The sequence below is a fragment of the Palaemon carinicauda genome, chromosome 13 (assembly GCF_036898095.1).
Source record: "Palaemon carinicauda isolate YSFRI2023 chromosome 13, ASM3689809v2, whole genome shotgun sequence".
Lineage (NCBI taxonomy): Eukaryota > Metazoa > Arthropoda > Malacostraca > Decapoda > Palaemonidae > Palaemon > Palaemon carinicauda.
Window position 1 is genome coordinate 39349325 of NC_090737.1, and position 13608 is coordinate 39362932.

The following is a 13608-nucleotide window of genomic DNA, read 5'->3' on the forward strand; positions in this document are numbered from 1 at the left end:
TTGGACAAAATCTTGATATCTATTAAAATTCTTATCAACCTGTGAGAGAGTTGAATTAGTTTGTGTATGCTGTAAAAAAGATTTCATAATTGCGATAATCCTTTCAATTCTGGTCCTCCTGAACTATGCCATATATACACAGAGAACTAAAAACCAAATATTCTGCATTACTTCTTGCTCAATACCTTTTCTCAGTTACACCATCTTTTCTTTCAAGTACTGTACTGCATCTGCTATACTGACAGTATTTACTGTAACTGGACCATTTTTAACCAGAATAAATGAATCATAAGATATTTTAACCCCATGAAATTGATAATTCTGATGGGTCAGGGAGACTTTTAAATGTAATTACAATATTTACATATAGCCAACATTCATTTCTGCAAGGAGTAATGGCATTTTCACAGCATACATATTTTCCTTTATTTCCAGTTTATTACTGTCCATTTTCCAAACCAGATAAATAAAATCTATAGAAAAACCTTCTTCTGTAGAGTACAGCATATTTAGAGTATGTATAGGCACAGGGTAATCTAATTTACTTTCCCGTTATAAACACAAATACAAAAAGACTCTTGGGTACAGAGAGTAATTTCCTGCACCCCAAAATTTCAGTTATTTGTAAGTTTTAAAATACATATAAAAGTATTTGCCTAAATGAGCAAAAAAGGAAATTCAATAAAAGAAAAAAAAAATTCTTACCTTATTAAACAAAAACTCTTCCTGTGTACATCAGTCGCAGTTTTATCATGTTAGACTCTGGAATAGCAGAAACAATCACCATTATAACAGAAAAATTCACACAAAACAAATCATGGATTTGCTAGAGCAAATAACAAACTGATAAACTACAAAACTGCAGAAAGCATTTCATAATTAATTTAGATTCACTTTTATAAAATAGATAGCAATAAAAACAGCATACTGTACTAGTATGGATATCTAAATATCTAATTCAACCTGAATGCTGCACACTAGCCTGCCAATATTATTTAACAATACAACCTTCCCAAATTATCAGCTATACAGAACATCTTTAACTTACAAACTTAATAGGTTTAAAGCAGCTGTTTTTATGTTGAATTTTGTTAAATTTTGCTCTAGGGCCTACAATTTCCAGCTACAAAAGTCAACGAATTGTCTCGTTTCGTACAAAATAAATATCAGGTTATTGCAAATGTCATTTTGCTTACAGTATCTTTCTTCCGGCCCAGTGGCTTGTAACCTGCTTTATCAGGATCTAATGGGCATTTAATGATCTACTTCAACCCCCTGACCCATGAAATCAAATGATACAATATTGTTTTAATACAGTGTTTCTTTATCTTATTAATGTATATAAACTTTTGATTCAATACCTGATATTTATGATTTTAGTTTGATTCGTTTGTATCTCTGAATGTTTGTAAGTCAAGGACCACCTGTATGTCAATAAAGATGTCATTAAACTTTTAAATGAGACAAAATGAATATCATCACATAGTTTACCAATGAATATAAATTACTATTTAATGGTTTACTCCACTTTACCATGAACTAGCTAATCCTGGAGTATAAAACCATGATACCCTTTTTCAATTCTAAAGTATTTATTCATATTAAATATTAAAATAATCATTCCACTTAATTCTATGTATGTCATGAGGTTTTAATGTATCATAATGAGTATGGTATGTTTAAGAATGGCTAAGATATCTTATATTTTTCCTTTGCTGCACTTCATATATATTATATTTATTTCCTTCCATTCCTCACAAGGCTATTTTTGTGCTACTATAGTGTGAGGTATACCGCCATATGTCGCCTACCCAGGTGGAGGATGAGGTCTACCACGTGACCAGCGTCCCGGAGCCCCGCACCTACCATCGAACATGTGAACTGCCCAAATCCATCAAAAACGTGAACTGCCCAAAACCATCAAAAACGTGACCTGCCCATATAAAACGAAGCAAATGGAGCTCCTAAATCAGTTTTTCCCTCGGTCTAAAAGAGATATCGATTGAGGGTACTAAAAATGTTGCTGAAGGAGTTTTATAAAAGAGTCATTCTGACAGAAGCAGCAGCACTCGCCTTTTTAAGAGAGCACAATCTCTTGGATACAGTTCAAGAAGCAGATCCATGCCATAAATGTGGTTCTGTTATGCAGGAAAAAAAGAAAGCGTAACAGAGGAGGAGAATTCAAGCCTGTGTTACGTTGCCCTGGAAAGGGTATGGAAATATATGATAACATGTTTGATGTTCGAAGAGTGTATCGCTAGAATACAGTAAATGTATGGAAATATGTGATATGTTTATTTTTACCTTTATTCCTTTTTTTAATGTAATTAGAAATCCAATTATCTATTTAAGTCATTTCTAAGATGTGTTTAAAATGTTATTTTCATTAGTAAAATAAATTTTTGAATATACTTACCCGATAATCATGTAGCTGTCAACTCCGTTGCCCGACAGAAATCTAAGGAGGGATACGCCAGCTATCACAATACTAGAAGGGGGTGTACTAACAGCGCCACCTGTGGCCAGGTACTCAAGTACTTCTTGTTGACACCTCCTCAATTATTCCTCGATCCCACTGGTTCTTTATGGGGAGGAAGGGAGGGTCAATTAAATCATGATTATCGGGTAAGTATATTCAAAAATTTATTTTACTAATGAAAATAACATTTTTCAATATTAAACTTACCCGATAATCATGTAGCTGATTCGCACCCAGGGGGGTGGGTGAAAACCAGTGAACAAGATTAAAGGATAGCCAAGTATCCCCAAATTTCATATAACAGTTATCTCTAATAACAAATGAAATAATAAGTACCTGGTAAGGAAGTCGAATTGAACCGTTACTCTGCCTCTTTTTTAAGTTCGTCTTCCTTACTGAGCGCAGCGTTCCTCTTGGAGGCTGAATCAACCCAAGGTGCTAAAGTATATAGGGTTGCAACCCCTACTAAAGGACCTCTACACAACCTTTAACCTAGGCGCTTCTCAAGAATGAATTGACCACCCGCCAAATCAAAAGGATGCGGAAGGCTTCTTAGCCTACCGTAACAACCATAAAAACAACAAAAAGAATTCAAGAGAAAAGTTAAAAAGGTTATGGGATTAAGGGAATGTAGTGGCTGAGCCCTCACCTACTACTGCACTCGCTGCTACGAATGGTCCCAGGGTGTAGCAGTTCTCGTAAAGAGACTGGACATCTTTCAGATAAAATGATGCAAACACTGACTTGCTCCTCCAATAGGTTGCATCCATTACACTCTGCAGAGAACGGTTTTTATTAAAGGCCATCGAAGTAGCTACGGCTCTTACTTCGTGGGTCCTTACCTTCAGCAATGCAAGGTCTTCCTCCTTTAAGTGAGAATGTGCTTCTCTAATCAGAAGCCTTATATAATACGAAAGCCCATTCTTGGACATGGGTCTCGAGGGTTTCCTGATGGCACACCATAAGGCTTCTGACTGTCCTCGGAGAGGTTTAGACCTCTTGAGATAATATTTGAGAGCTCTGACAGGGCAAAGAACTCTCTCAAGTTCGTTACCTACCATGTTGGAAAGGCTAGGTATCTCGAACGATCTAGGCCAAGGACGTGAAGGAAGTTCGTTCTTTGCTAGGAATCCAAGCTGGAAAGAACATGTAGCAGACTCGGTCGTGAAACCAATGTTCTTGCTGAAGGCATGAACCTCACTGACTCTCTTAGCTGTTGCCAGGCAAACGAGAAAAAGAGTCTTGAGGGTAAGGTCCTTGAATGAAGCTGACTGGAGAGGTTCGAACCTAGATGTCATAAGGAACTTTAAGACTACGTCTAAATTCCAGCCTGGAGTGGAAAGACGACGATCTTTAGACGTCTCAAAAGACTTAAGAATGTCTTGAAGGTCCTTGTTGGAAGACAGGTCCAAACCTCTATGGCGGAGAACTGAGGCCAACATACTCCTATATCCCTTAATCGTAGGAGCTGAAAGGGATCTCTCATTCCTAAGATGAAGCAGGAAGTCAGCTATTTGGGTCACAGAGGTATTGGTAGAGGATATTGAATTGGCTCTACACCAGCTTCGGAAGACCTCCCACTTAGACTGGTAGACCCTACGAGTGGAAACCCTTCTTGCTCTGGCAATAGCCCTGGCTGCCTCCTTCGAAAAGCCTCGAGCTCTAGCGAATCTTTCGACAGTCTGAAGGCAGTCAGTTGAAGAGCGTGGAGGTTTGGATGTAACCTGTCTACGTGAGGTTGACGTAGAAGGTCCACTCTTAGAGGTAGAGTCCTGGGGAAGTCTACTAGCCATTGTAGTACCTCTGTGAACCATTCTCTTGCAGGCCAAAGGGGAGCAACCAGCGTCAGCCGTGTCCCTTCGTGCGAGACGAATTTCTGCAGAACCTTGTTGATTATCTTGAACGGAGGGAATGCGTACAGGTCGAGATGGGACCAGTTCAGTAGAAAGGCATCCACATGAACTGCTGCAGGGTCTGGAACAGGAGAACAAAACAGAGGAAGTCTCTTGGTCATGGAGGTGGCAAACAGATCTATGGTAGGTTGACCCCACAAGGTCCAAAGTCTGTTGCACACACTCTTGTGGAGGGTCCATTCCGTGGGAATGACCTGATTCCTTCTGCTCAGACGATCTGCTGACACGTTCATATTGCCCTGGATGAACCTCGTGACTAGAGAGAGGTTTAGACTTCTTGACCAAATGAGGAGGTCCCTTGCGATCTCGTAAAGGCTCCTCGAATGGGTCCCCCCTTGCTTGGAGATGTAAGCCAAGGCTGTGGTGTTGTCCGAGTTCACCTCCACCACTTTGCCTAGCAGGAGGGACTTGAAGTTCAACAGGGCTAGATGAACTGCCAGCAGTTCCTTGCAGTTGATGTGGAGAGAACGTTGTTCCTCGTTCCACATTCCGGAGCATTCCTTTCCGTCCAAGGTTGCACCCCAGCCCGAGTCCGATGCATCTGAGAAGAGATGAAGATTGGGGGTCTGAATGGCCAAGGATAGACCCTCTCTGAGAAGGAGGTTGTGCTTCCACCACAGGAGAGTGGTCTTCATCTCTTGGTTGATAGGGATAGAGATTGCTTCCAGGGTAGAACTCTTGTCCCAATGAGCTGCAAGGTGGAATTGAAGAGGGCGGAGGTGGAGTCTGCCCAGCTCGACAAACAGGGCTAGGGACGAGAGAGTCCCTGTGAGACTCATCCACTGTCTCACTGAGCAACTGTTCCTCTTCAGCATGCTCCTGATGCACTCTAGGGCTTGGCTTATCCTGGGGGCCGATGGAAAAGCCCGAAAACTCTGACTCTGAATTTCCATTCCCAGATACACGATGGATTGTGAGGGAATGAGTTGAGATTTTTCCAAATTGACTAATAGACCCAGGTCTCTGATAAGGTCTAAAGTCCAATGAAGATTCTCCAGACAACGACGACTCGAGGAGGCTCTCAACAGCCAGTCGTCTAGGTAGAGGGAGGCTCTGATGTTTGACAAGTGAAGGAATTTGGCTACATTCCTCATCAGAAGGGTAAAGACCATAGGAGCTGTGCTTAGGCCAAAACACAGGGCTTGGAATTGGTAGACGACCTTTCCGAAAACGAATCTTAGGAAAGGTTGGGAGTCTGGATGAATCGGAACGTGAAAATAAGCATCTTTCAAGTCCAATGAGACCATCCAGTCCTCCTGTCTGACCGCTGCCAAGACCGACTTGGTTGTCTCCATCGTGAACGTCAGCTTGGTGACATACTCGTTGAGAGCGCTGACGTCCAGCACAGGTCTCCAACCTCCTGTCTTCTTGGCCACAAGAAAGAGGCGGTTGTAGAAGCCCGGGGATTGATGGTCCCGGACTACAACCACAGCCTTCTTCTGCACAAGAAGCGACACCTCCTGGTGCAAAGCTAGCCTCTTGTCCTCCTCTTTGTAGTTGGGAGAGAGGTTGATGGGCGAAGTGGTCAGAGGTGGTTGAAGGAAGAATGGAATCCTGTAACCGAACCTCAGCCAACTGACAGACTGTGCGTCTGCACCTCTCATCTCCCAAGCTCGCCAGAAGGTCTTGAGTCTGGCTCCTACTGTCGTCTGGAGAATCGGAGAGTCAGTGTTTTCCTTTGGATGGCTTGGATCCTTTCCTGGACTTGCCTCTGTAAGAGTCTGGACGGGAGCTTCCTCGGCTGGGGGCTCTACCACGAAAGGGCGGAATGAATCTAGTCGCAGGGGTATCAGCCACTGGGGAGCGGTAAGTCTTAGGGGCTGAGGTGGGAGCCTTAGACTTACGAGCCGAAGAAGCTACAAGATCGTGCGTGTCCTTCTGTATCAAAGCAGCCGACAAATCTTTAATGAGCTCTTCGGGAAAAATAAACTTCGAAAGAGGAGCAAACAGAAGTTGAGAACGTTGGCAAGGGGTAATGCTGGCGGAAAGGAAAGAACACAGCTGTTCCCTTTTCTTCAAAACCCCTGATACAAACAAGGACGCTAGCTCGCCCGATCCATCTCTGATGGCCTTATCCATACAGGACATTAACAGCATGGCAGAATCTTTGTCCGTATGGGAGGTTTTCTTGCTGAGGGCCCCCAGGCACCAGTCGAGAAAATTAAACATTTCAAAAGCTCTAAACACTCCTTTAAGCAAGTGATCCAAGTCCGAGAAGGTCCAACACACTTTTGAGCGTCTCATAGCAGATCTTCGAGGCGAGTCTACCAGACTTGAGAAGTCAGCCTGGGCAGAGGCAGGTATTCCCAAGCCTGGTGCTTCCCCTGTGGCATACCAAACGCTCGCTTTCGAAGTGAGCTTCGTTGGAGGGAACATGAAGGAAGTCTTGCCAAGAAGTTGCTTAGACTGCAGCCATTCCCCTAAGATCCTAAAAGCCCTCTTGGAGGATCTAGCTAGGACAAGCTTGGTATAGGAAGACTGAGCTTGTTGCACTCCCAGCGAAAACTCAGATGGTGGAGAGCGGGGTATAGCTGAGACAAAATGGTCTGGATAAACCTCCCTGAGAAGAGCCAAGACCTTGCGAAAATCAAGAGACTGTGGAGAGGGTCTGGATTCGTCCACGTCCGAAGAGGGATCAAGGTGTGCTTCCTCATCATCCGAAATCTCAACCCCAGAATGAGGCGACGGGATCGGAAACGAATGCTGAACCGCAGAGTCAGAACGAGCAGGAACAACAACAGAGGTGGAAGGAGGAGGTGCAGCAAGTTCCTGTTCCTGTGGTATAAGTGGAGCGTGAACTGAAGGTTGCCTTAAAGAAGGCTGATGCTGAACAACACCGGGAACAGTGAACACAGAAACTGGTTCAACATCGTACGCCTGGCAGATGGAGCTGCGACTGGGTGCAGCGAGTGCAGGCGGGTGCAGCACAGGCTGAACCGGTGCAGGAGGTTGGTGCACCACCGGTGCAGGCGGGTGCAGCAAAGGCTGAACGGGTGCAGGAGGTTGGTGCACCACCGGTGCAGGCGGGTGCAGCACAGGCTGAACCGGTGCAGGAGGTAGGTGCACCACCGGTGCAGGCGGGTGCAGCACAGGCTGAACGGGTGCAGGAGGTTGGTGCACCACCGGTGCAGGCGGGTGCAGCACAGGCTGAACCGGTGCAGGAGATAGGTGTACCACAGGTGCAGGAGGTGCAGCACTCTCAGCACGACACTCACGCATCAGGTCCGAAAGCTGTGCTTGCATGGACTGAAGCATAGACCACTTGGGATCAGCAGAGACAGTAGCAGACTGAGGTAAAGCCATAACAGTGGTTGCACCACCGGTGCAGCTCTGTTGTACCTTACTCCTCTTGGGCGGAGTACAATCGCTAGAAGACTGAGGCGAGTCAGAGCTGAGCCAACGACTGCAACCTGGCTGAGCACTCGAAGGTTGGACTCTGCGTTTAAGCGGTCTAGAGACCTGAGACCAACGTTTCTTCCCCGAGGGAAGATCAGCGGACGAGCGGAAGACGGGCTCAATCGTCTGCAAGTGGGAGTGACGGTCTGTGGTAGACACGCCCGCAACCACTGAGGATGATTCTGTGCGCCTAACAAGGCCTGCCGAACCCTTATGCCCTTCGACATTGCTTCTCCCCTGGGCTTGGGAGCTTGCAAGAGGTCCCGGACTGGGAGAACGACTGGCTCGCACAGAAAAATCCCCACGCACCACACTGGCACTAACACTAGTACAAGGCACTGCACCGACACTAGCACTCGTCACAGCACTGGCACTAACTTCACCCACTGCACTCTTGGCCTTCAACTCTTTCACTTCGGCCATCAGAGACTTATGGTCACTTACCACTGACTCTACCTTATCGCCTAAAGCCTGAATAGCACGTAAAACCACTGACATATCAGGCGGAGGGCACACAGTAGGTTCGGGGGTAGCCACTACAGGGGTAGGATCAGGAAGAGGATCATGAGATGAGGAAAATAAAGAAGAGTGAGAAGAACTCCTCCTAGCTCTAATTCTCTCTAACTTAGAAGAATACTTTAAAAGTCGGACAAAATCCAATTCCGAAAGACCGGCGCATTCCTCACATCGATTTTCTAACTGACAGGGTCTGTCCCTACAGTCAGAACAAGCGGTGTGAGGATCTACCGAGACCTTCGGAATACGTCTATTGCAAGACCTACAACGTCTATGGGAGGGGGCTTGCGAAATGTCAGACATTTTGTTTTCAAGAGAAGTCAAAGGGAGATCCAAAAAACAAGCAAAAATTCGTTAACCGTTAAACTGAATTAAATAAAAGCTATCTAGCTAATATCAGAAGGTTTCCAGTAATGCGACAGCCGTAAATCAAAGAGAATACATCACCAAATAAGCGAGAATAAACTCGAAGACCATGAGCGTATCCCAGAACGTCTAGCCGGAGGCACGACAGAGGAATAATTGAGGAGGTGTCAACAAGAAGTACTTGAGTACCTGGCCACAGGTGGCGCTGTTAGTACACCCCCTTCTAGTATTGTGATAGCTGGCGTATCCCTCCTTAGATTTCTGTCGGGCAACGGAGTTGACAGCTACATGATTATCGGGTAAGTTTAATATTGAAAATTAAGTGTTTATTGCTTAAACAAATGTATGAAATGTGTTTTATCTATGAGGGACGAATAATTCAATAGTAGACCTCACGCTATAGTACTAACGGGAGGTAGATCTCACGCTATAGAGTGGTAGACCTCACTGCTACTTTTCCCTTATTGGAGGCCTAGAGATAATATCTTTCATTTCCAACTTGGGTTGTAGCTTCGCTAGCAATAATAATAATAACTAGAGGGGAACTCAGTAGGGAGCATACCTCCACCAGGTTAGGGTTACTTCAGTGAACTGACCTTTGCTTAACCTTGACCTTAGGCCTAAGACTTTCAAAATTGAATCACTTCCATGTCTCAACATAACATTCAATCCCGGAAAGTTTCACTAATCTATGATTAAAATTGTGACCAGGAAGGTGTACACAAACAAACAGGGGTGAAAACATAAAACCTCCACCCAACTTCGTTGGCGGAGGTAATAATAAAGGGATTGTAATTTATTAAGCATATTCTGTTTATAGGCTGAGAAGTTTTAATTTACAGCATCATATATTTTCTGGTAAATTATAAAAAAAAAACTTGCACATGATGACCATGACATGAGCAGTAGAACAATTGCCTCATCATTAATTACTTTACTCCTATATTTACCTCCACCAACAAAGTTGGAGGGAGGTTATGTTTTCGCCCAGTTAGTGTGTTTGTTTGTGAACAGCTTCTTAACCACAATTTTAATCGTAGAGTAATGAAACTTGCAGGGATTAACTGTTATGTATAAAATCTGGAAATAATTAAAGTTTGGAAGGTCAAGGTCAAAGGTCAAGCAAATGTCCAATTCACGTAATCAGCCTTAGGGTTGGACATCGTTATCACAGACTTCAAATTTGGTTCATATTTGTGTATGAAAATCCACGCCAATTGATACATGCTAAGGTCAAAGGTCAAGGTTGAGAAATAAGTTGCCACAGCGGAGGCCTACGCTCTACTGAGTGCCCTCCTAGTACTTAATGCAATCTGACGATCAAAATATACAGGGCTACAATAATTACTGCTCCAATTTATTTGAAATATTAATACATAATGTACAGTATTACCATTATGAATTAGACATGATAGTTCTGGTACGTAAGCTGTCACAAACAGTGTTACCAATAATGACATAACTGACAATATTTAAGCAAAGCTAACACCCTGAAATGTAAATTGCCTTTAGTTAGGCCATGTTTGGTCAAACATTTTTAATATTTCATTTTTACCTTATCAAAGTGGTTTTTGTCCATCCAGCTCTCCTCCTTTTAACCTGGTTTGGGTAAAACTTCATGTCATCAACTAAAGTTTCACAAGTCACATCTTTGGTTTATTATAATTCAGTAATGGATAACGTATGCCATAACACAATGTTGGTCATAAAGCACTCCCTTGTAGTACTCCACTTTTCACAAGTTTTGCCTGAAATTTAACATTTTCAGTCAACAATTAGAGTTCTACAAGCCAAACAGCACCTAACTCTATTAATAAGAACAGCTTCTGACTACACAGCACCTTGTAAAGTACAGTATACCAAAGTTCATCAATTGATGTTTTCAATATACATCATGGGATAATTCATTCTGGAAAATATCAATTTCAATGGACGAGTCTTTCCAGAAGGTCCACTGATCACCTTATCTATAAATTTTAATCAGTCTTTCAGATCACTGTACTGTATACCAAAAACATAGCAGTTATTTCTCCAGAACCATATCCTAGCCCTTTTTTTGGCTAGTTTTCCAAGGCTAGCAAAGATATTGGACACCTCAACCATAGACAGATAACTTACCTATTCCACATACAGTGCGCTTCTGCAAACATATAACTGAAACAAGGTATGCACCACAGAACACAATGATTTTGAGTGGGAGGACAAACATCTGAAATGGCATTTTTTGAAATCCATATTTAGAATCACATTTTAACTCTTAGTAATTTGGAATGAGGTTGCTATCAATACCATTCTCAATCCTGAGCTGCTACCCACCAGAGTCAACTACAACCAGGTACAGCATTAAATTTTCATCTTCCAGGTCTGCAGAGTTATGGTTGGTTTTGAAAGCTGCTGTCCATTTTGCTCTATCATTGTCTGATATTTCAAAATTGGAGCTCTTGATATAAGCATGTGCCCACTAGGCCTATGTAATAAGATGCAAGCATATAAACCCGAGGTCTATGCAAATATAAAGCTATGGGCAATATTTAAGAATAATAAAGCCTACACAATGTTTTCAGTACAAAACTTTACCCGACATATACATAGTAATAGAATACAAGACAGAAATAACACTGACATTGTCAAATTCACTAACTTTCATATTTTGACAAAAAACGCTAATCACAATGTTCAATGTCTGATCAACGTGTGAAATAGTATAATTATAAAAAATCAAATTTAAACTAGCTTTCAAAACATCATCCCGTCTGCAACCAAGTTTCCCCGAGTGATGTAAATGTGATAAATCACGCAAATGCTAATGCCCATGGATTTTTTTAAACAAAAATATTATTGACATCTACTGTATCTAATTTACTACTGCCTACCTACTTAACCTAAGTATAACCCACACTAATAACATCCCTCTCATCTACTTAGAAAGAAACTCTACTCAGCTCTAAAGAAGATCAACACATGGATTAACCTAACCTACATAGGAATTTAAATCTAGGCTATAAAGTTTCATAATACAATTCTTTATACAGTACACACATACCGCGCTTAGACTATATTATCCACCTCTTTCCTTAAAATAAGGGTTTATTTACCAGTAGGCCAAGTAAATTAAAAAAAAAAACTAATCATAAACTGGTTATTGTTTTTAAGATATGCAATGGATTGGTCAAGAAAATGAAGGTTAAACCAAGCCATATTATAATGTTCCACAGCAACCTAATATTTAGCCTATGTAGCACTTCCTGTATCTTCAAATTCAAAAATTAAAACGGAAAACACAAATCTACTTTGGTTAGATATATTCAACAGAATTATCTGTTTAACCTACTGATGTCAAATATAGGTTATGGTATTTTTTCATACAATGCACAATTATTGAACACCACTAGGCCTATGCCTAAATGTATCTAAGGCCTTTTGTTTCCATTACTAGTTATTTAGGCCTTGATAATCTAACAAAATAACCTAAATACTTAAGGCATATGACTGAATACCATCAAGAATGCGTATATAATGAACCTAGGGTGGATATCATACCCTACGTTGTCAAAATTTAATAACTTTTGTATAACACTATTATGGTGACCATCGCCAAATCTACAATTAGGGCTCATGCGACTTTTGTTTATTTTGCCTAACACGATACGCTGCGTTAACCGGTTGTTGAAAACGATTACACATCTGCTGGTTTCCAAAAGCAAGGGGATGAGATGACTGTCACAATGAGACATGTTATAAATTGTATCCCATTTGATTTGCGGGTTCGTGCATTCGGGTTCCGAGTTTGGGTGTCAAGCAATATGGCCTCCTCTTACCGACAAAACCGAAAGATGACATTGCGTTAAAAACCTTTCCTATACAAGCATCGGTCCCTCTTTCCTCCTTGTGATTCAATACACCTAATTTCTGTAACCTCTAATATATCTGGGAACACACCTCAACGTATACCAACGATTATCTTACATATAATACGTAAAAACTTACGGTATGTGTTGAAATGCAAAGACGGTGGCTTCTTGCGGTTATAATGCTTGGTCGATTTGCCACCAGGGCGGCGCCACATTCACTAGGGCGGCCATGTTTTTTCTACATGTAAACAAAACAATACGTTGAGGTTGTCCGAGCACCGCAACCCAATTCTGTGTCTCGTTGTATAGAAACGTCTTTCGTGTGTGACAGTGTTGTTATAGCAAGGAAAGAAATGTTATCCAATTCATTTTTTCAAACACTAGTGATATTCTTTATCTTGAATTGTAGATTTACGTTGCCCCGACCAGCCCAACTCAACCTAATCTCCCGGCCTAACAGAAACTTCGTAAAGATTCCCTACAACGTCTAATAACCACCATCATACAGGTTTGTAAACCGCAGTGTAATTCTCTTTTATCTTGAATTGTAGGTTGGGTTTAGGCCTATTGCGTACGGTAGCACGAATAGCCGGACTTCTCATATTGCATGGTTGTTGCAACCCAAGATTGGTAAAGTAATCCTGTTCGTAACCAATGGTATACCTGGACATTTCGAAATTCGTTGCCTAGTGGAAGCCAGAAGAGGTAAACGCATAGAAATAAGAATTTCATGAATTGGCTAGCTTATGAAACAATTCAGAAATTCGGTAACCTATGAAACGACCCACAAATTCGGTAGCTTATGAAGTAACTCATGAATTTGCTATTCTATGAAAGAATTCACGAATTCGGTATCCTAAGAAAGAACTTTCACGACTTTGGTAGCTTATGAAACTCATGGATTGTGGAAGCCCACAAAACAAATTTACAAGAAATGTATAGCATATGAAACTGCACGAATTGGGTAGCTTGTGAAACAACTTTAACCAGTTGAGTAGCTTATAAAACTTGACTTGCACGAATTGGGTAGCTTAGCTAGCTAAGGATAGGATATTAAGGCCCAAGGAATGTTGTTTTTCATATAGGC

At 42.0% G+C, this 13608-nt stretch overlaps 2 protein-coding genes across 3 annotated transcripts in view; one reads left to right on the forward strand and one right to left on the reverse strand.

Moving 5' to 3' along the window:
* The window catches only part of LOC137652289 (uncharacterized), a 208791-nt gene extending 196047 nt beyond the window's left edge, over positions 1-12744 (reverse strand). The window contains 2 exon segments of the mRNA XM_068385592.1: positions 706-762; positions 12658-12744. The gene's annotated coding sequence lies outside the window, so the exon portion shown is untranslated.
* A 148-nt stretch (positions 12745-12892) lies between these two features.
* LOC137652288 (uncharacterized) overlaps positions 12893-13608 on the forward strand; it is a 90310-nt gene continuing 89594 nt past the window's right edge. For both annotated transcript variants that reach the window (XM_068385590.1, XM_068385591.1), the window contains exon 1: positions 12893-13029. The gene's annotated coding sequence lies outside the window, so the exon portion shown is untranslated. The remainder of the gene's footprint in view (positions 13030-13608) is intronic.